Source organism: Saimiri boliviensis, chromosome 1 (genome assembly GCF_048565385.1).
Source record: "Saimiri boliviensis isolate mSaiBol1 chromosome 1, mSaiBol1.pri, whole genome shotgun sequence".
NCBI lineage: Eukaryota > Metazoa > Chordata > Mammalia > Primates > Cebidae > Saimiri > Saimiri boliviensis.
The window spans coordinates 155,213,613-155,233,625 of NC_133449.1; the positions used below are offsets into that span (position 1 = coordinate 155,213,613).

The 20,013-nt window shown below is 45.0% G+C and overlaps 1 protein-coding gene and 1 pseudogene across 1 annotated transcript in view; both read right to left on the minus strand.

Annotated features, from left to right (window-relative positions):
- LARP1 (La ribonucleoprotein 1, translational regulator) overlaps positions 1-20,013 on the minus strand; it is a 147,640-nt gene that overhangs the window by 80,066 nt on the left and 47,561 nt on the right. The gene's annotated exons all lie outside the window — the stretch shown is intronic.
- LOC141579980 (cytochrome c oxidase subunit 6C-like) overlaps positions 1-20,013 on the minus strand; it is a 41,284-nt pseudogene continuing 21,271 nt past the window's right edge.

Consider the following 20,013-nt stretch of genomic DNA (forward strand, 5'->3'; position numbering starts at 1 on the left):
GTGTAGTGCTCCCCTCCCTGTGTCCATGTGTTCTCATTGTTCAACACCCGCCTATGAGCGAGAATATACGGTGTTTGATTTTCTGCTCTTGTGTCACTACTCTTTTTTCCTTTTTTTGAGACCAAGTCTCAGTCTGTCAACCAGACTGGAGTGTAGCAGCTCAATCTCGGCTCACTGCAACCTCTGCCTCCCAGGTTCGGGCGATACACCGGCTTCAGCCTCTTGAGTAGTGAGTAGCTGGGACTATAGGCGCATGCCACCACGCCTAATATTTTGTATTTTAGTAGAAAAGGGGTTTCACCATGTTGGCCAGCATGGTCTCAATCTCCAGACCTCGTGATCCGCCCGCCTCGGCCTCCCAAAGTGGTGGGGTGACAGTCATGAGCAACTGCGCCCAGCGGAAACCCCATCTATTTTAAAAATACAAATATGCCCGGGCGAGGTGGCTCACACCTGTCATCCCAGCACTTTGGGAGGCTGGGGTGTGTGGATCACATGAGATCAGGAGTTCAAGATCAGCCTGACCAACCTGGAGAAACCTGGTTTCTACTAAAAATATAAAAATTAGCCAGGCGTGGTGGTACGCACCTGTAATCCCAGCTACCTGGGAGGCTGAGGCAGGAGAATCGCTTGAACCTGGGAGGCAGAGGTTGCAGTGAGATGAGTTAGATCCACTGCACTCCAGCCTCAGCAACAAGAGCAAGACTCCGATATGAACTGGGTGTGGTGGCGGGTGTCTGTAATCCCAGCTACTTGGGAGGTTGAGGCAGGAGAACTGCTTCAGCTGGGGAGGCGCAGGTTGCAGTAAGCTGAGATCATGCCACTGTACTCCAGCCTGGGTGACAGAGTGAGACTCTGTATCAAAACAAACAAACAAACAATAGGCCAAGCAAAGTGGCTCACTCCTGTAATCCCAGCACTTTAGTAGGTCAAGGTGGGTGGGTCACCTGAAGTCACGAGTTCGAGACCAGCCTGGCCAACCTGGTGAAACCTCATCTCTACTAAAAACACAAAAATTAGCTGGGCATGGTAGCAGGAGCTTGTAATACCAGCTACTCGGAAGGCTGAGGCAGGTGAATCACTTGAACCTGGGAGGCGGTGGTTGCTGTAAACTGAGATGGAACCATTGTACTCCAGTCTGGGCAACAAGAGTAAAACTCCATCTCAAAAATAAAAAATAAAAATAAAAATAATAAACTATACAGCCTTTGCTATTAATAGTAAAAATAATAATGATAATGACAATAGCTAATATTTATTATACTACTATGAGCCAGGGCTGTGATAGCAGATTTTTTTGCTAAGGGTGGCACTTCTCAGGGAGTGTTTCCCAGAATATGGATAAATATACACCAACATGTGGTCCATCATCAAATTGTTTTAGGAAACATTGGGTTAAGCAATGTTAAATGAGTGTTTTGCTATAGGACATCTCTGAGACTTTAGCATTCATAGTCAATCTCAAAGAAAGGGATAATGATTTGCAGCATTCCCTAAACTCATGTGATGTGAAACAAATATCCTAAGTGTGGTGTTCCCCAGAACCTCCTTTGAGAACATTGGCTCAGGTTTGCCACATTGCTTCCCTTTCTGCTGGGGGAGCTACAAAAATTAGCCAGGTGTGGTGGTGGGCACCTGTAATCCCAGCTACTCTGGAGGCTGAGGCAGGAGAATCGCTTGAACCCAGGAGGCAGACAGGTTGCAGTGAGCTGAGACCACGTCATTGCACTCCAGCCTGGGCAACAGAGCAAGACTCCATCTCAAAAAACAAAACCAAACACACACACACACACACACACACACACAACAAGCAAGCAAACAATCAAAGCAACAACTCTCCATAACTTCCTATTACAAGAATAAACTCTAGACCTCTCGCTTTGGCCCACATACCCTCTATGCTCCAGACACCATTTATCTTCAGATTTCCCCTCCATTTCTTACCCCTGGCCTTGCTCTGTGCCAGCCCCACAAACACATGGAAACTCATTCCAGCCGGTGGGGCCCTAGGGCATAGTGTTCCCACTGCATTCCCACTGCTCCCACCCACACAGTAACACCCCATACTTCTCATCCTTCAAGCCTCAGCTTAAATGGCCCCTTCTCAGAGGGACCACCATTGATCAGCCTGGTTGAAGTACTCCATAGCATGATCACAACCTCTGATTTCATGTGTTTATCTGCTTTTTGCCCGTTGCCTCCACTAACATGTAAGCTCCATGACATTGGAGCATGTGGCTATTTTGTTCACCTTTAATATCACTCAGTAGGCACTCAATATATGTTGAAAGAATGCTGTGTGGCCTCTGGCAAGCTGCTTCCCCTCTCTGGGCTGCTGTAGGCCTATGTGTGAAATGAAGCAGTTAAAAGAAGTGTTCCTGAGAGCCCTTGGCACTCTGACTGAGGCTCTGTGACTAACATCTGGGCCTCGAGCCCAGGAGTGAGCTTGGCGTGTTGCATCTCCACAGCGCTGCACAAAGTGCACTGATTTAATCAAGCAGCAAACACCCTGTAATTTAGTGTTCTGCTGTTCCTCCTCCCCAGTTCCTGGGCTGGGGACTGTGCTGTCAGATTTCCAGGATGATCCATGCACAGTCACCTGTTCCCCCAGCTCACTTGATCCCAGTGCCCCTGAGGAGAGGATGGATGGGCAGGCTGGGAAAGTATGTTCGATCTGGAAGCCCAGGAGCAAGGAGGACTTGTTACTGTCCTGGCCTGAAAGGCTAGAATCTTCAAGATATTTCATCAAATCCCCTTATTTCTGGATTAGCAGGGATGCTTGGCCCAGCCCTTTGCCTTAAATCTAAAGATGCCTCCACCATGATTCCACTTGAAGTGCTCAGAATAGGGGCCTCACCGACTTTCAGGGCCGCTCATCTGGCCAGTGAACGGCTTTGTTTAGAAAGTTCTTTAATCAGCAGCATGGTGTAACTCGAGGCAGTGTAGCATAGGGGTGAAGGGCCTGGGCTTCCAGCCAGGTGACCTGGATGATGTTCCAGCTCTGGAGCCAACTTGCTGTGTGAGCTTGAGCAAGCCATAAAACCTCTCTGTGTCTCTGCTTCCTCTAGTGTACAACAGGGTGAATCCTCATTGGGCTGTTGGGAGAATTGCAAAGTGTTCATTGATAGTGGGAGGTCAATAAATGTCGATTATTGTTAACTGCCACCTACTGTCCTTGGTGGTAATTTAATTTTTTGTTTTATGTTTGAAACGGAGTTTCACTCTTGTGGCCCAGGCTGGAGTGCAATGGCGTGATCTCGGCTCACTGAAACCTCCACCTCCCCAGTTTAAGCCATTCTCCTGCCTCCCAAGTAGCTGGGATTACAAGCATGTGCCACCACACCCGGATAATTTTGTATTTTTAGTAGAGACAGGAGAAATCCATGTTGGTCAGGCTGGTCTTGAACTCTCAACTTCAAATGATCCACCCAACTCAGCCTCCCAAAGTGCTGGGATTACAGGTGTGAGCCATGGCTCCTGGCTGGTAATTTAATTTTTTTAATGTTTGTGTGTGTTGTGTTTTTTCTTGGGGGCAGGGCAGGGTTGGCATTTTTTAGAGACAAGGTCTCACTATGTTGCTTCGTCTGGTCTCCAACTTCTGGCCTCATCCCTGCCTCAGCCCCCCAAAGTGCTGGGATTACAGCCATGAGCCACCATACCTTGCTCGTTGTTGGTTTTAAAACCTCTTAGACTCAAGTTCTCTGGATTGGTTGGTTGGTTGGTTTGTGAATGAGAAAGTGGATCCCAACCCAAGAACACAGGGCTGGAAATTCAGAGGGGTGGCTCACTGCTGATTGTGAGAACATTCACTTTGTCTTTCTGAACCTTAGGATCCTCATCTAAATAATGAGAAAGAATATTTCCTGTCCTGCTTCCTGTCATTGAGCCAAAGTAGCTGGGTATGTGGCTCACACCTGAAATTCCAGCACTTTGGGAGACTGAGGGAGGAGGATTACTTGAGGCCAGGACTTTGAGATCAGCCTGGTCGACATAGCAAGACCCTGTGTCTAAAAAAAATTTTTTTAAAAATATCTTCATAGAACCAAATGTGTGCATCAAATGAGAAATGGACAAGAAAGCTTTGAAAAGTGAAAAATACTACATAAATTTGAGGAATTCATCTCATTTTGTTAGAGAAGCCCTTACCACTTTTAGCAAGGCAAGTCAGCTTCCATACAACAAAAATAACTAAACTCAACCTACTTGGCAGACCATGTGCTTTTGGTACTTGCTGTGAAATTGAAGTAAATCCCTTTAGAATCTTTTTTTTTTTTTTTTTTTTGAGACGGAGTTTCGCTCTCGTTACCCAGGCTGGAGTGCAATGCCGCCATCTCGGCTCACCACAACCTCCGCCTCCTGGGTTCAGGCAATTCTCCTGACTCAGCCTCCTGAGTAGCTGGGATTACAGGCACGTGCCACCATGCCCAGCTAATTTTTTGTATTTTTAGTAGAGACGGGGTTTCACCATGTTGACCAGGATGGTCTCAATCTCTTGACCTCGTGATCCACCCACCTCGGCCTCCCAAAGTGCTGGGATTACAGGTGTGAGCCACCGCGACTGGCCTAGAATCTTTTTTTATTCATGTACTGGAGTAAAAAAAAAAACGAGAAGGGCTTGATCACAAACATTTAGGTACATTCCTGAAGGACACAAGGCTTGGTTTGGCTTCCTGCCATCCTCATTTATTGTTAAAATATTTATTATTTTGTCTCCAGTTTCTCTTCTTCAAGAATTTGATTGGAAGGATCCAGGTGAGCTGCATTCACTTTGCAAAGGTCAGGAGGATACAGTAACTCTTCATAATTTCAGGAGGTCTTGCGTGACCTTTGCTGAATACCTGCTCTGTCACGAGGACCTACAGCTGGGGCAGAAGGCTATGGGAGTGGAGTCAGCCTTCTCATTGTACAAATCAGAAGCCAAGGCCCAGAGACGGGAAGGGACTTGTCTAAAGTCACACAGCTGTTTAGTGAAGAGGCTTGAATGGGTAACCAGATCCCTTGACCCCAAATTTCATGCTTTTTACAACAGTTCTATGGCATCTTGCAATTTCTCTAAATAAGCTACCTGTGTGTCCAAATCCTATAACTCATATGGGTTTACATTTCTCAAAATTCATTGAAATGTACACTTAAAATCTGTCCGGTGCTGGGTAAAGTAGCTCATGCCTGTAATCCCAGCACTTTGGGAGGCAGAGGTAGGCAGATCACAAGGTCAGGAGTTCAAGACCAGTCTGGCCAGCATGGTGAAACCTCAACTCTACTAAAAATACAAAAATTAGCCAGGCATGGTGGCACATGCCTGTAGTCCTAACTACTCAAGAGGCTGAGGCAGAAGAATCACTTGAACCCGGGAGGCAGAGGTTGCAGTGAGCTGAGGTCACACCACTGGACTCCAGCCTGGGTGACAGAGTGAGACACCGTCTCAAAAAAGAAAAAGAAAAAGAAAAAAAAATCTGTCCACTATGTTGCTGTAAATTTAGCTCAATTTTTATTTTAAAATTTTTATTTTTGTTTTGTTTTTGTGTTTGTTTTATAAGACAGAGTCTTGCTTTCTTGCCCAGCCTGGAGTACAGTAACAGCTTACTGGCCTTGACCTCCTGGGCTCAAGAAATCCTTCCGCCTCAGCCTCCCACAGTGCTGGGATTACAGGCGTGAGCCACTATGCCCGGCTAACTCCATTTTGTTGTTGTTGTTGTTAATTATTCATTTATCAAGAGAAACTATTTCTTAGCCCACATATTCATGTGTCATAGTTCAGGAACACGAATCAGTGACAAACTTCTAGGTAATTCAACCTAAAGAAATTCTTTATATCCCAAGATCACTTTGTACTCTGAAAGATACCAGCCTTCCTCATCTCCTCCAAATCTTTCATGAGATCATAATTTCTGTAGATATCCGCGTATGCCTTCTTTCTTGGTTCAGCCACAGCAAACTTACAGAGAGCTATAACCCCCAGGGATACCGCGAATGCTCCAACCATATGAAATCACAGATGCTTGGCCAGAAGGCCATGCATCTGAGGTTTTGGCAAAACTTTGGGAGCCATGGTAGTTACTGTCCTTGATATGTATGCCAATCTTAACACCAACGTCCTTCCAGACTGATGGAAAACTGGACGGCCCTAACTCCACTTATTTAAATGGTAAAATGGCACGTCTGTGCCCTATCCCATAAGGCAGTCAGCATTTTGGATAAAAAATAAAGTATGGTCTAAGAGCTCAAAAAAGCCCTCAGGAAGACATCATATTTCAGCCAGCAGTCTATGGGCATGGCTGTAACAGCCTGCTGGAGTGCAGTGGCACGATCTCGACTCTCTGCAACCTCTGCCTCCCAGGTTCATGCAATTCTCCTGCCCTAGCCTTTCAAGCAGCTGGGATTACAGGAATGTGCTGCCACACCTGGCTAATTTTTGTGTTTCTAGTAGAGACGAGGTTTTGCCATGTTGGCCAGGCTGGTCTCGAACTCCTGTGATGCCAGGCAATCCACCCGCCTCAGCCTCCCAAAGTGATGGGATTACAGGCATGAGCCACTGTACTCGGCTTTGGTGTTCCTTCTGAGGGCAGCCAGATTAGGATGCTAGCTGGCATGTAGGGCTCAGGTTGTGAGAAAAGGAATGTACAGCTAGCTCTACAGTAGGGTGATATTTAGTGTGGTGAGATGCACCTGTGGGATCCAAGACTGCTAAGAGAATGGCAGCATTCGGCTTCCCACCCCCGCAGTTTACCATACTGTGTCTCCGATCTGCGGAGCCCAGGGTGCATGACTTAGATGTGCCTGTGGTGTGCTTCTGACCCATTCTGTCTGTCTTAGGGAGTCCCACAGAACCTAAGGGGCTTCCCATTGCCCCTTAGTCCCAGCTACTAGAGAGGCTGAGGCAGAATAATCATGGCATCTTGCAATTTCTCTAAATAAGCTACCTGTGTGCTCAAATCCTGTAATTCATAGGGGTTTATGAGTCCTATAATTCATAGGCCCTTTAACTGAGGGCCTGGAGATGAAGACGAGGATCTGAGAAGTCTCCAGACCCAGCAGTGTGAGTGAATCTAGGGGAATGTTCAGGGACTATGTAGGGGAGTGCTGAACAGGGCCAGTTAGCGCAGAGCTGGAAAGCTGGAACAATTAGGACAGCTCATTCACAAGGAGGGTCAAGAGCAGGAAACCGGGAATGCCAGAGGAGATCAAAGTGAGAGAGAGACTTGGCAGCAGCTTGGGGAAGAGGGTTCTGAGGAGAGAGCAAGTACCAATGGTTGACCTGTTCCAGCATTACAGAATGAATCACTGTCCTTCAAATAGGAGTGGTGGAGGTTGAAGAGGCTAATCCACATATCAGAAGATGTTTAATGAGATGAAATTTGATAAGTTGCAGAACAATTTGTTAGTCATTTATATATAAAAAGAAAAATTCCATGTTTTTATATTATCATAAAGGAAGGTTTGTTCTTTTGAGTACTTTAAACATCCCCCCTAAAACTGCATTAAAACAACATATTGGCTAGGCATGGTGGCTCACACCTGTAATCCCACCACTTTGGGAGGCCAAAGCCAGCAGGTCACCTGAGGTCAGGAGTTTGAGACCACCCTGGCCAACATGGTGAAAGCCTGCTCTATTAAAAATACAAAAATTTGGACCAGGCATGGCGGCTTATACCTGCAATCCTAGCACTTTGGGAGGCCAAGTTAGGCAGATCACAAGGTCAAGAGTTAGAGACCAGTGTGGCCAATATGGTGAAACCCTGTCTCTACTAAAAATACAAAAATTAGCCAGGTGTGGTAGCACACATCTGTAGTCCCAGCTACTTGGGAGGCTGAAGCAGGACAGTCACTTGAACCTGGGAGGCAGAGGTTGTAGTGAGCCAAAATTGTGCCACTGTACTCCAGCCTGGGTGACAGAGCAAGATTCAGTCTCAAAATAAAAATAAAAAATAAAATAAAAATTAGCCAGGTAAGCCAGGTGTGGTGGCTCATTCTTGTAATCCCAACACTTTAGGAGGCTGATGCAGGGGGATAGGATAAGCTGATATCAGGAGTTCAAGACCAGCCCGGCCAACATGGTGAAACCCAGTCTCCACTAAAAATACAAAAATTAGCCAAGTGTGGTGGCACATGCCTGTAATCCCAGCTACTTGGGAGGCTGAGGCAGGAAAATTGCTTGAATCAGGAGGTGGAGGTTACAGTGAGCCAAGATCACACCATTCACTCCAGCCTGGGTGACAGAGCAAGACTCCATCTCAAAAAAAAAAGGAAAAAGAAAGAATTTAGCTGGGTATGGTGGTGCACACCTGTTGTCCCAGCTACTTGAGAGGCTGAGGCAGAAGGATCACTTAAGCCCAAGAATTTAAGGCTGCAGTGAGCTAAGATGGTGCCACTACACTCTTGCTTGGGTAGACAGTGAAGAGTCCATCTCTAAAAATAAAGTGAAAAATTGTAAAAATTTTAAAAATCATTAAAAATGGAACTACCTTGGCTGGGCATGATGGCTCATGCCTATAATCCCAGCACTTTGGGAGGCCAAGGCAGATGGATCACCTGAGGTCAGGAGTTAGAGACCAGCCTGGCCAACATGGCAAAACCCCATCTCTACTAAAAATACAAAAGAAAAATTAGTTGGGCATGGTGGCATGAGCTTGTAATCCCAGCTACTCTGGAGGCTGAAGCAGGAGAATCACTTGAACCCAGGAGGCAGAGGTTGCAGTAAGCCAAGATCTTGCCATCGCACTCCAACCTGAGCAACAAGAGTGAAACTATGTCTCAGAAAAGAATATAAACATATAAATAAAAATGAAAATGGAACCACCATGTGGTGATCCAGCAATCCCACTTCTGTGTGTATATCTGAAAGATTTGAAAGCAGGGTCTTTTTTTTTTTTTTTTTTTTTGAGATGGAGTCTCAAACTCAGTCTTTCGCCCAGGCTGGAGGGCAGTGGTGCGATCTTGGCTCACTGTAACCTACACCTCTCAGGTTCAAGGGATTCTCCTGCCTCAGCCTCCCAAGTAGCTGGGATTATAGGCATGCGCCACAATGCCCGGCTAATTTTTGTATTTTTGGTAGAGATGGGGTTTCACCATGTTGGCCAGGCTGGTCTTGAACTCCTGACCTCAGGTGATCTGCCCACCCTGGCCTCCCAAAGTGCTGGGATTACAGGCATAAGCCACTGCATCCAGCCTGAAAGCAGGGTCTTAAAGAGACACTTTGTACATCTCTGTTCATAGCAGCACTATTCACAATAGCTATGAGATGAAAACAACCCAAATGTCTATGGATGGATACATGGAGAAGCAAAATGTGGTATATACTATATACACAATGAAATATTATTCAACCATAAAAAGGAAGGAAATCTTGTTATATGTTGCAACATGGATAAAACTTGAAGACATTATGCTAAATAAAATAAGCCAGTCACAAAAAGACATATACTATATGATGCCACTTATATGAGATATCTGAAGTCAGCAAATTCATAGAAACAGAAAGTGGAATGGTGGTTACCAGGCCTTGGAGGGAGCAGGAAAGGGGGAGGCTTTTTTTTTTTTTTTTTTTTTTTTTTTTTTGAGATGGAGCTCTGTCGTCCAGGCTGGAGTGCAGTGGCACGATCTCAGCTCCTTGCAACCTCTGCCTCCCGGGTTCAAGCCATTCTCCTGCCTCAGCCTCCCAAGTAGCTGGAATTACAGGCGTGTGCCACCACACCTGGCTAATTTTTTTGTATTTTTAGTAGAGATGTGTTTTCACCATATTGGCCAGGCTGATCTTGAACTTCTGACCTTGTGATCCATCTGCCTTGGCCTCCCAAAGTGCTGAGATTACAGGCGTGAGCCACCACGCCCAATGGGGAGTTGTGTTTCAATGGGTGCAGAGTTTCAGTTTAGCAAGATAAATAAGTTTTGGAAATCTGTTTCCAAAATTGTGAATATACTTATTGCTACTGAATGTACACTTAAAGATGGTTAACATGGTAAATTTCATGTGTCTCTTACCAGGGTGCAGAGTTTCAGTTTAGCAAGATAAATAAGTTTTGGAAATCTGTTTCCAAAAATGTGAATATACTTATTGCTACTGAATGTACACTTAAAGATGGTTAACATGGTAAATTTCATGTGTCTCTTACCATAAAAGGAATTTTTAAAATTAAAAAAACAAAACAATACATGTGCCTGTAGACTCCCCCTTTACTCACTGAAAAACAGCTGGTTTCAAAACAGCCTGTTCGGTGTGATACTATTTTTGTCAAATGTCCTTTTCTATTCTAATATATGTAAATCATTATCATTAGGACATAAACCAAAAGATTACCAGTGGTTATTTCTGAGTGCTGATATTGTCCCTTTTGCTAATCTGTATTCTATAACTTTTTTAGGGAACATTTTGTTACTTATTAAAACAACAATTAAACTTAATCCTATTTCAGCCCCTGTCTTGATGTCTGCAAAACTGACATAAGTTGAATTCATATACTTGAAGTTTTATTTTGTATGTAATTTGAAATCACTAATAATCTCAGTGTAATAATAGGAATTTTCCTATGTCATGTAATATACTTTTCATGAATTATCTCATATATTAATCTATTGAGTTAGGTACTTTTTTTCTTTTGAGACAGAGTCTTGCTCGCCAGGCGCCCGGCTGGAGTGCAATGGCACGATCTTGGCTCACTGCAACCTCCGCCTCCCGGGTTCAAGCAATTCTCCTGCCTCAGCATCCTGAGTAGCTGGAACTACAGGCACGCACCACCACACCCAGCTAATTTTTGTCTTTTTTTTTAGTAGAGACAGGGTTTCACCATGTTGGCCAGGATGGTCTCAATCTCTTGACCTCGTGATCCACCCGCCTCGGCCTCCCACAGTGCTGGGATTACAGGCGTAAACCACTGCGCCCAGCCGAGTTAAGAACTATTTTTTTATTTTATCTTATTTTTTTTTGAGACAGAGTCTCGCTCTGTCACCCAGGATGGAACGCAGTGGTGTGATCTCGGCTCACTGCAACCTCCACCTCCCGGTATCAAGGATTCTCCTGCCTCAGCCTCCTGAGTAGCTGGAATTACATCACATCCAGCTAATTTTTTTGTATTTTTAATAGAGATGGGGTTTCACCATATTGGCCAGACTGGTCTTGAATGTCTGACCTCATGATCTGCCTACCTCGGTCTCCCAAAGGGCTGGGATTACAGGCACGAGCCACTGCGACCAGCTGAGTTAGGTACTATTATTAAAACTCATTCTACAGATGAAAAAATAGAGGTTATAGCCGGGCAAGGTGGCTCATGCCTGTAATGCCAGCACTTTAAGAAGCTAAGGTGGGCAGATAACCGACTATCCTGGCCAACATGGCGAAACCCTGTCTCTACTAAAAACACAAAAATTAGCGGTGTGTTATGATTGGCACCTGTACTCCCAGCCACTTGGAAGGCTGAGGCAGGAGAATTGCTTGAACCTGGAGGTGGAAGTTGCAGTGAGCCGAGATGGTGCCACTGCACTCCAGCCTGGGTGACAGAGTAAGACTCTGTCTCCAAAAAACAAAAAACAAACAGAGGTTATGTAGCTTGTGCAAACTCATTTAGAAATGTCAAAGCTGCCAGGCGCGGTGGCTCACGCCTGTAATCCCAGCACTTTGGGAGGCCGAGGCGGGTGGATCATGAGGTCGAGAGATCGAGACCATCCTGGTCAACATGGTGAAACCCCGTCTCTACTAAAAATACAAAAAATTAGCTGGGCGTGGTGGCACATGCCTGTAATCCCAGCTACTAAGGAGGCTGAGGCAGGAGAATTGCCTGAACCCAGGAGGCGGAGGTTGCGGTGAGCCGAGATCGCGCCATTGTACTCCAGCCTGGGTAACAAGAGGGAAACTCCGTCTCAAAAAAAAAAAGAAATGTCAAAGCTGGCCAGACACAGTGGCTCACATCTGTAATCCCAGCACTTTGGGAGGCTGAGGCAAAAGACCCCCATTTCTATAAAAATATATGTATAAATAAAAAATAGACATGTCAGAGCTATGTCGTTTCACAGCAATCTAATGCCAAAACCTATGTTATTGACAGCCTGGCTACACTGCTAGACCAACATGATGTTGTAATTTGTCAACCTGTTCATGGTTTCCTTCAATAGCCATGAATTTTTATAATGTATATATGACTTAAATTGGTCAAACAACACCCCTACCACCGTCCTTGTGGCTACATATTTGTTTCAAAGATAAGACAGGGGTCAACTTCAGTCCAGAAATCCCAAGCCACATAACCTTCCAGGTGGGTCCAGAGAGAGCCAATGAATGAGACAATCCTGGAGACCCTGAGACTGGGACTATATACAGACATTCACCTTTTTCACCTTACTAACTCCACCACTGGTTACAGCCAACAAGGACATATACCCTCCTCCCAGGACCAACTTCAGCCTGAGGGTAGGGCAATGTGCAGACAGGGAAGGATGTCAAACATGGTAATTGTAATAATATAATTTATCTCAGAAGAATGATTACGGTGGTATAATTAACACTTCATATGCAGACATTTCTATCTCTAAGGAGCTCTGAGAGTCTTAAGGATGATTATTTAAGTATATATCACATCCATTGCTGGAGACAAGGTCTATTGTTTTAAAAGATAATTAAAATTTCTTCCCTTTGGAATTAAAAAGATTTCCTATAGGATGAATATTTTGCCTACATGAATAGATCTAAATCTGGGAATTCCAAACATAGGGCTGGAAAGGACCTTAAAGAGCAATTTGTCCAGGAAAGACCAATACCTAACAAACAAAACATCAATTTCAGATTTCCTGCTCATGGCAGAAATTATTTACTTATTTATTTATTTTTTGAGACAAAATCTTGCTCTGTCACCCAGGCCGGAGTGCAGTGGCACAATCTTGGCTCACTGCAACCTCCGCCTCCCGGGTTCAAACAATTCTCCTACCTCAGCTTCCCAAGCAGCTGGGATTACAGGTGCATGCCACCACGCCCAGCTAATTTTTTGTATTTTTAGTAGAGACAGAGTTTCACCATATTGGCCAGGTTGGTCTCAAACTCCTGACCTCATGGTCCACCCACCTTGGCCTCCGAGAGTGCTGGGATTACAGGCATGAGACACTGTGCCCAGCCCAGAAATTATTAATCACAGCACTTTTTCCCACAAAGGCTGCATGTGTCTTCAGAATCTTTCCCCCTGTTATATTCTAGGTAGCCACCACTAGTTCATCAGAGTTGGATCCTATTTGCTTTTCTGGATATTAGTTCGCTCTTACCCCTCCAATGAGGCAGATGGAAGACTGAAGTGTGGAAAGGTAAATAAGCTCACTCAAAACTACACAGCTGTTAATGCAAAGGCCACGTTACCAAATTTCTGTTTTCTCCTTAATCTCCATCCCTGCTTCTTTGCTCTGTTCAGACTATACTTGGTAAATTATATGGTTTGCACCAGATTCACCTTTTTTTTTTTTTTCTTGAGCTAGAGTCTTGCTGTCCCCCAGACTGGAGTGCAGTGGCACCATCTCAGCTCACAGCAACCTCCACCTCCTGGGTTCAAGCGATTCTCCTGCCTCAGCTTCCTGAGCTCAGCTACAAACACATACCACCACACCTGGCTAATTTTTGTATTTTCAGTAGAGACAGGTTTCACCATGTTGGCCAGGATGGTCTTAATTTCCTGACCTTATGATTCACTCGCCTCGGCCTCCCAAAGTGCTGGAATTACAGGCGTAGGCCACCATGCTGGCTCATCTTTCTTGAATAAGCTATTTTAAATGCCTCTACCAATGATTTACTGAATGACAGTGGGCCTGTTGCTTAACCTCTTTCAGCATCAGGTGCTTTCAAGTAGAAAATAGAGACAGCAGGCCGGGCACGGTGGCTCAAGCCTGTAATCCCAGCACTTTGGGAGGCCGAGGTGGGTGGATCACGAGGTCAAGAGATCTAGACCATACTGGTCAACATGGTGAAACCCCGTCTCTACTAAAGAAAATACAAAAAAAAATTAATTAGCTGGGCATGGTGGTGCGTGCCTGTAATCCCAGCTAATCAGGAGGCTGAGGAAGGAGAATTGCCTGAACCCAGGAGGCGGAGGTTGCGGTGAGCCGAGATCACACCATTGCACTCCAGCCTGGATAACAAGAGCGAAACTCCATCTCAAACAAAAAAGAAAAGAAAAAAAAGAAAATAGAGACAGCAATCTAGCTTCAGATTCTTGCCTGTCTTAGTGGCAGGTTGGAGTGCTCTTTTGAGAAATATGAACTGCTAATGAAATGCCTATGGTTGCAGGGAAAGAATCAGGGATTTTGAAAGCACCTTCTCTAAGCAATGTACTGTGCTCCTGCTGGAATGTGTTTTTGCTCTAGGGGGTGTACAAATAGAGGAAGGCATTGGCTGGCTGCAGCAATATGGTTATGCTAAGGCTACTTGGAGGAAGTGACATTTGAATAGAACTTTAAAGATCAATAGGATTAAATGTTTCTTTTGATTATAAAAGTTACACATGGTCATTACATAATTATTCAGAGAGAAGACTATCAAGAAGAAAAATCTCATTCTTATTTCCTTTGCTCATCAACTGTGTCAACTTTTTTCTCTTCTAATATCCTTTTACTCTATGCAAGGGTGTGTTTTTTCTTCTCCTTTCACATGGTTATGATTGATAGGCATATCATTTTATATTTTGATGTTTAAAAACTTTTAACAGGCCAGGCACAGTGGCTCATGCCTGTAATCCCAGCACTTTGGGAGGCCGAGGCGGGTGGATCACCTGGGGTCAGGAGTTTGAGACCAGAAAAGCCAATATGGTGAAACTCCATTTCTACTAAAAATACAAAAAATTTGCCAGGCATGGTGGTAGTTACCTGTAATCCCAGCTACTTCAGAAGCTGGAGAATCACTTGAACCCAGGGGGCAGAGGCTGCAGTGAGCCAGGATAATGCCACTGCCCTCCAGCCTGGGCGATAGAGTAAGACTCCGTCTCAAAAAAAAAAAACAAAAAACAAAAAACAAAAAACCCTTTTAATATACTATGAGGATAACACAACCTAGTAATTCTATTCCTAGAATAACCAACAGAAATGCATGCATATGTTTACCAAAAGACATATGCAAGCAGCACTTTTCATAAAAACCCCAAACTGGAAACAACCTGAATATACATCAGTAGAATGAACAAATAAATTATGGTATATTAACAAAATAGAAAACTATGCAGCAATAAAAATAAACCATAGCTACATGGAGGAACACAGATGAATCTCACACTGTTGAGCAAAAGATGCCAGACATAGGCCGGGCACGGTGGCTCACGCCTGTAATCCCAGCACTTTGAGAGGCCGAGGTGGGTGGATCACGAGGTCAAGAGATCGAGACCATCCTGGCCAACATGGTGAAACCCCGTCTCTACTAAAAATACAAAAATTAGCTGGGCGTGGTGGCGTGTGCCTGTAGTCCCAGCTACTAGGGAGGCTGAGGCAGGAGAATTGCTTGAACCCAGGAGGCGGAGGTTGCAGTGAGCCGAGATCACACTACTGCACTCCAGCCTGGTGCCTGGCAACAGATCCAGACTCCGTCTCAAAAAAAAGAAGCCAGACACAAAAGAGAACATGTTGTGTGTGAAGTGCAAAACCAGACAAAACAAACATATGGTATAGGAAGTCAGAATGGGTGGGGCATGGTGGCTCATGCTTGTAATCCTGGCACTTTGGGAGGCCAAAGCAGGCAGATCACTTGAGGTCAGGGTTTCTAGACAAGCGTGGCCAACATGGTAAAACCCATCTCCACTAAAAATACAAAAATTAGCTGGGTGTGGTGGTGCACTTGAACCTGGGGTGGCAGAGGTTGCAATAAGCTGAGATCATGCCACTGCACTCCAGCTTGGGCTATTGAGTGTAACTCTGTCTCAAAAAAAAAAAAAAAAAAAAGAAGTCAGAATGGTGCTTACCCTTAGGGGCATGGTTAGTGACTAGATGGGAGTATGAGAGGGACTCAGCTATACAAGAAATAAGCACGGCCGGGCGCGGTGGCTCAAGCCTGTAATCCCAGCACTTTGGGAGGCCGAGGCGGGTGGATCACAAGGTCAAGAGATCGATCGAGACCATTCTGGTCAACCTGGTGAAACCGTGTCTCTACTAAAAATACAAAAAATTAGCTGGGCATGGTGGCGCGTGCCTGTAGTCCCAGCTACTCAGGAGGCTGAGGCAGGAGAATTGCTTGAACCCAGGAGGCGGAGGTTGCGGTGAGCCGAGATTGCGCCATTGCACTCCAGCCTGGGTAACAAGAGTGAAACTCCGTCTCAAAAAAAAAAAAAAAGAAAAGAAATAAGCACTTGGCTTACGCAGTGGCTCATGCCTGTAATCCCAGCACTTTGGGAGGCTGAGGCAGGCAGATCATGAGGTCAGGAGTTCGAGACCAGCCTGGCCAACATGGTGAAACTGCGTCTCTACTAAAGATACAAAAAATTAGCTGGGCATGGTGGTGCACATCTGTAATCCCAATTACTCAGGAGGCTAAGGCAGGAGAATCGTTTGAACCCAGGAGGTGGAGGTTGCAGTGAGCCAAGATCATGCCATTGTACCCCAGTCTGGGCAACCAGGGCAAGACTCCATCTCAAAAAAAATAAATAAATAAAAAATAAGCATTTGGTGAAAATGAAAATGTATCAAGCTATACGTTTATGATTTGTGCACTTTTCTACATGTGTGCTATAGGTCCAAGAAAGTTAATTCATCAGTTGCGGGAAAATACATCCATCTGGTAGAGATAATGAAGAATGTTTCTTTGGACAGAAGGAATAGAACAAAGAAAGTCATAAAAGTCAGAAGCAGACAACAGTCCAGGTTGCTTGCAATATTGGTGTTATAGTATTTTGCATAAGCAAACTAACCCAAAATTTAGGGCTTAAAATTTATGAGCGATTTAATGGCTCATAATTCTGAGCTGTGGCAATTTCGGCTGGGTGAATCTACACAGTTCTTTCTGCCAGTCTCCTCTAAAGTCACTCATGCAGTTGTAGTCATGCAGATTGACTTAGAGGTCCAAGATGGCCCGTGCTGGTTATTGATTTACTGCCTTAGCTGCAAATTTACTTTTTTGCCTACTCTATTAAAATGGATCTGGGCCCCTGAAATGCCTTTTTTCTTTGCCAGGTGGCTGGATGCCCAGCTTTGTCAGGATAGTGTGCTGGGGAGATATTTAAGTATTTGTCTGTTTGCTTTTTTTTTTTTTTTTTTTTTTTTTTTTTGAGATGGAGTCTTGCTCTGTTGCCAGGCTGCAGTGCAGTGGTACCATCTCGGCTCACTGCAACCTGCGCCTCCCGGGTTCAAGCAATTCTCCTGCCTCAGCCTCCTGAGTAGCTGGGACTATAGGCACGCGACACCAGGCCCAGCTGATTTTTGTATTTTTAGTAGAGATGGGGTTTCACCGTGTTGGCCAGGATGGTCTTGATCTCTTGACCTTGTGATTCACCCGCCCTGGCTTCCCAAAGTGCTGGGATTACAGGCGTGAGCCACTGCACCTGGCCTGTCTGTTTGCTTTTTACAGTCTAGAAGGTTTTTTTTTGTTTTTTGTTTTGTTTTTTGAGACGGAGTTTCACTCTTGTTACCCAGGCTGGAGTGCAATGGCGCCATCTCGGCTCACTGCAACCTCCGCCTCCTGGGTTCAGGCAATTCTCCTGCCTCAGCCTCCCGAGTAGCTGGGATTACAGGCACGCGCCACCATGACCAGCTAATTTTTTTGTGTTTTTAGTAGAGATGGGGTTTCACCATGTTGACCAGGATGGTCTCGATCTCTTGACCCCATGATCTGCCCGCCTCGGCCTCCCAAAGTACTGGGATTACAGGCTTGAGCCACTGTGCCCGGCCTTTTTTTTTTTTTTTTTTTTAAATGCCTATTATGCCATGAATTCATAGGGAATAGATTCCAGCAGTTCAGGCTCCTTTCCATTGGTTCTGACAAAGTGTGTTTCTCTGGGTGGAGTGGCTGGTGCTTCAGCTGAACCCAGGTACCTTTCTTTTTGGCTTTCTTCTTTTTCTGATCATTTTCCTTCACACTTTTCAGGAAGCCATCTCAGCTCTGAGGAGGCTTAATGTGCTCAATACACAGATTAATTCTTTTGGCAAGAATCTTGCTCTTGTTTGTTCACAAGGCCAACAGCATGCTAGGTAATACTGTAGACTCTTCCAGTTTTGCCATGGTAATATTTGTGGGGTATTCCTTTTTAAACAGTATCCATTCTCTTGACATCTACAATATCATCTTATAGATTTGCATGTATGTGGCCAAAGGAACAACTCCAGGTTTCCTAAAAGACCTAGAGAACATACATTGGGTTCTTCTCTTTCCCTTTGTGTTAGTCATTTTGGTGAATTATTGGAAGGTGGCAGTTTCACCTGAAAGGAAGAAAAGAGTTTTGCTTCCTGGTTACTGTGTGCTGGTTCGCCAGGCTCCTGCAGTGCTATGCTTCCCCCACGCCCAGCTCTTGCAGCATGAATGACTTCTTCAGCTTCAGGCTCCTACAAGACACCATGGCCAGCAGCATCTGGTAGCCAGCAGCTCCCCCAAGAATCCCTCTCAAGGGCCTATGTAGCAAGTGTCCATAATGAGACATTTCCCTAGGAACAACTTTCCCTGACACCTGAGAAGGCCCATTTCCAGCAAGTTTCAGCGGATGATTTCTACCAGTTCCACTAACCTAGCAGAGCACCACCGTGACTTCTCCAACATGTATTGGGCCCTCTCAAAAAAGACCTGGATCTCAGCCCTGAGGGAGCTCTTCCTTGGATGCTCCATGTCAGCCCTAAAGATTGTGGCTGTTCCTCCTATCTACTGTTCTTATAGTCTTCAGCATTGTCTTTTCTTCTTATTAGTCAATCCCTTGTTATTTTCATCCTCTATTATGATTAATAATTCTTCATATTCAGCTTTCCATATTCAAAGTACTATGTACTTTCTCTCTCCTGGTTGGACCCAAACAGATCCATGCCTCACTCATACACTGTGTTTGGTGGTTGGTGCTGGCTGTTAGCTCTGCCTCTCTCACAATTTCTCCAGAAGGACAGGCTCAACTTAATTACATGGCAGCTGAGTTCCAAAATGGTGAATACTGAAAACACAAGGCCTCTCAAAGGCCAAGGCTCAGATGCCCCATAATATCATGTCAACTGATCTCTATTGGTCAAAGTAAGCCAAAGGATAAGCCAAAATTCAAAAGGAGGAAAAGTGGACTCTATGTCTTGATTGAAAAGGTGGCAAAGTCCCATTGCAAAGGGGTGTGGGTACAGGAATGGGAGGAATTATTGCAGCCATCATGGCAAACAATCTGCTGTAGACTCACTGCATCAGAATCCTCAGGCTGCTTGTTGAAAGAAGGTTCCTTGGCCCTACACCAAAAGGGCTAAATCTAAATATACAGAGTTGGATCTGGGAATCCAAAATTTTGACACCCCCTGCCAAGTGATTCATACTTACGTTACATCTTGAGAGCCATTAACCTAAGCTCACACAAGAATTCTTTTCTTTTCTTTCAAGATACAGTTTCACTCTGTTGCCTAGGCAGTGGCACGATCTCGGCTCACTGCAACCTCTACCTCTGGGGTTTGAGCGATTCTCCTGCTACAGCCTCCTGAGTAGCTGAGACTACAGGCACACACGATCATGCCTGGCTAATTTTTCTATTATTAGTAGAGACAGGGTTTTGCCATGTTGGTAAGGCTGGTCTCAAACTCCTGACCTCAAGTGATCTGCCCACCTCGGCCTCCTAAAGTGCTGAGATTACAGGCAAAATTTATTTTATTTATTATCTTATTTATTTATTTTAAGATCTGGCTCTGTCGCCCAGACTGAAGTGCTATGGCGTGATCTTGGCTCACTGCAAGCTCTGCCTCCTGGGCTCCAGTGATCCTTGTGACTCAGCCAGCCACTCAAGTAGTTGGGATTACAGGCACGCCCTGCGAATTTTTGTTTTTTTCTGAGACAGAGTTTCATTCAGTTGTCCAGGCTGGAGTGCAGTGGTGCAATCTCAGCTCACTGCAACATTTGTCCTGGGTTCA